Genomic DNA, 3,380 nt, shown 5'->3' with positions numbered 1-3,380 from the left:
CGCATGTGGCTTCAGCCCGTCTCATGACGTCGGCCAGGCCGAACATCGGCAGCACCAGGACCGCCCCTCCCCGCTCCGTCCCGCCCCGCCCCGCCCCGTGCCGCTCCGCCGGTCTGCGGCTGTGGCTGAGGCAGCGGTCGGTATATATCGCCAGAGAGGTGGCCACCCTAGACCAGTCTGTCTGTCTCCGGAGGTACAGTGAGGAGCACGCCGAGCACGCCGTCGTGGTGCACCGCGGCCGTGACCTGTCCTTCCCCCTCGCGCGCGCGGGTAGAGCCGAGCCGAACCGAGCGCCGAGTGCCGAGCCGAGCCGCGACCGAGTTGTAGCCGCAGCAGCAGCGACGGCTAGCCGAAGAGGCCGAGCTCAGACCTGACCGCAGCGCAGATCAGCCGAGCCGAGCGGCTCCCGAACAACACTCACTCACTCACTCGCGCACTCCCTCACTCACTCATCCACACTCGCGCCGGCCGGCCCGTGTGTCCCGGTGCCGCCACCACAACACCGCACAACACCACCGCCACGACGGACGACGCCGTCGCCCCCCGCCACGCCACGCCGCGCAGGGCCAGGCCTTGCCCGCGCCCGCTCGACCGCTCGGCGATAGCGCCCAGTGCCAGCGGGTGACACCTCAGTGCACCCCAGAGCCCCCCGCCGACAACGTCCGCGCACCGGGGGCCCAACACGCCGAAGACGACGACGACGACGACGACGCGAGGACTCCACCGAGGCGCCCGACGTGGTGTCCAAGCCCGCCGCCGGCGTGCAGCAGGAGTCCGCCCCGCTGTTGTTGACTCTGCGGCGGTGACGTGCGCGGAGCCGGGTGACTCAGCCGGGAGGGAAGGCCCTCCCCGCCCCGCCCCATCAAGAAGTGTGAAAGTGATTCCGAGATAAGGAGCAGCCCACCCTTCCTCATCGTCGAGTCAACAGCTGACTGCAAAGTCCCCCAGGTGAGTCAAGTGGTGAGGTTAGGTTAGCCGATTATGAGCAGCGCGGACTTTCTCCCTTGAGCGCGGGAGGTGGCGGTGGCGGCGGTGGAGGCGCGGGGGAGGATGCCGCCGCCGCCGCGGAGCAGAAATGATAACGAATCAAAGGCACGCGCCAGGAAGGAGGATGAGGTGGCAGCTGCTGCGGTACGCCCGCGCAAACCGCCACGATGCACGTCATTCACGGGCGGTCGGTCGCACTGAGACGGAAGGAGAGGCAAAGAGAGAGAAAGAGAGGGAGAGAAAGAGATGTGTGGAAGGGGAAGATAGGAAGAATAACAACGCGTGTGTGTGCGTGCGTGCGTGCGTGCTCGCTCACTTACGTTAGAGCGTGAGGGCCAGACTTATCAGCATCCTGTAACACTCGGAGCAGTGCCACTGGAAGTGACTGGTGGTGTCTCCAGACGGCGGCGCAGGCCGGTGTGGGGGGGGGGGTAGTCGGATCCGCTTGAGGCTGCCCCCCACCCCTTCCGCGCATACCATTCTGACAGTTTCTGCCCATCCCGCTGTCTGAACTGGAAACGGCAAGCGCACTCGCATTTATTTCTGCCGGTGTAGCAGACGACGTGGGTCGCGCTGCCACCGCGCCGAGCTGTTTGTTCAGCAAGTACATTGTGGCGGGGTCTTCGTGCGCGTCAGCCGCGTGCAGAGATAGTAACGGGCGGTCAACTGCTGCTCGGCTCGAAAGTATCTTTAGCAGTAAAACTAACGTTCTTTACAGTCACCCCCCCCCCCCCCAGCAACTTTAACGACCATTGACACAGCATATTGCATTTTCTACAAAAAGAAAAAAAAACGACACGAGCAATTTCAGATAGTAAAAAAATGGCAAAAGTCTTTACTTTTCGGATTTTTAACAATTTCGTGTTGGTAAATCTTTCCGGTTACGTCCAATCAATAAAAAGTGTCCCCATATGGATTTGTCAGGTTTTTTCCCTTCGAAGGTTATGCTCGAAAATTTTCCTCACACTATTAAATTATCTGTCCGTGCGTCACGACGCTTATTTTCTGAAAACTGTAGCCGAATGGCAAATCGAGGAAGCGTATCGAGGGTATCGGTGGATGTGTCTGCACGACTTCGCATCCACGGGTCCTAACGAAATTGTAGCACCTCTAGTTCGCCTACATCAGTCCTCAACGTTCGTGGTGCCGCACGTACGTTCTACGACCACACCTCATGGAGTTACCCATCCGAAAAAGAAAATTAATGTGGGTCTGAAAAACAAATGTTTTTGCAATTACCATAGATCGCAATTATTCAGATACTCGCTACAGCGCCAGCGCGGTACAGGTGGATGGATATATAGTAGGGCCTGCTGAGAGAGGACCTTGACGCGGGCGGGCGGGGCGCCCAGCAGCACCTCTCGCTTTATTTTCGCCCTTCTCTCCCGGGCGCACGCTGATGCCGCCCGTGTGCCGCGCGCGCCGGCCACCTTCGAACAAATAATACAACGAGCGAGCTTATTTTTTGATGAGGAAAACCGGATTGGAAACAATCTGTTGGCTGCGCGCTGTTGCCGCCACTCTCTCGCCGCGGGGCCGTGGCTGTGCTGTGGTGGAGCCCGCGCATTCGCTGCTGTTTACCTCCGCCAAAGGGTGGTGTCCGCGACGACACCCCTTGTTGACCACTGACCACCCGAACGCTACCGCGCCAGCGTTGTCTTGGCGGCGATGATCCTCTGCTCCCGCCGCCGCTGCTGCACGGCGAGGCGAGGAGCCAAGAGACAGATCCCTCCGCCCCCCTTGTCCTCCTCCTCCTCCTCCTCCTCCTCTTACTGCCCCTCATCCTCCTCCACCGCTACTCCTTTCTCCTTCTCCCCGCAGGGGATGTACGACAGCGGCGTTGAAGGTCACTGTCCCCGTTCATTACGTGGAAAGCGCGCGCGCGCCGTTCCGTCTGGGTTGATCATCCTTTCAGCCCTTTTAAGGGCGGCTGCAGGTTAGTTCTCGCAGCTTAACAGCGACGCATGAGGGGCTAAAGGGGAGTGGGGAGGGGGGGGGAGCTCGTTCGTTTTGGGAAGGGGCCCGCCCCCCGTCGGGGCGAGGAAGGGAATGGGGGTGCGTCGGGCTCGGGACGACGAGGTGCGCGCGCCCCGCATTCTGTCCGCGGACTGGTGGCCCGGCCCGGCCTTTTTCTAATCGTTTCGCTCGCTCTCCCCCCCTGGCAAGTTGTCGCTGGCACCCGCCCAATGTTCCGGCGCCGTCGACGTTTTGGCGACGTTTGCACGACTTCCCTCTCTTTCTAACCCCCTTCCCCCCGCCATCCCTCTCTCTTTCTTCTTCTTCTTCTACTCCCTCACCTGCCCCCCTCTCTTCCCCTAGCCCCCTCCCTCCTCCATCTTCCTCTTAGTGGCGGACTCGGACTGTCGCTGGCCCGGCTATTTTCGGATGGGTTG

At 61.2% G+C, this 3,380-nt stretch overlaps 1 protein-coding gene across 1 annotated transcript in view; it reads left to right on the top strand.

Annotated features, from left to right (window-relative positions):
- Window positions 1–173: 173 nt before the first annotated feature.
- Window positions 174–3,380, top strand: part of LOC113210775 (sodium-coupled monocarboxylate transporter 1) — a gene marked incomplete in the record, with an annotated part of 26,577 nt that continues 23,370 nt past the window's right edge. Inside the window, 1 exon segment of the mRNA XM_052266262.1 lies at window positions 174–948.

Source organism: Frankliniella occidentalis, unplaced genomic scaffold (assembly GCF_000697945.3).
Source record: "Frankliniella occidentalis isolate FOCC.00 unplaced genomic scaffold, Focc_3.1 Scaffold36, whole genome shotgun sequence".
Classification (NCBI taxonomy): Eukaryota; Metazoa; Arthropoda; class Insecta; order Thysanoptera; family Thripidae; genus Frankliniella; species Frankliniella occidentalis.
The sequence above is the reverse complement of the archived record's forward strand: the minus strand, read 5'-3'. Positions and strand labels throughout refer to the sequence as shown.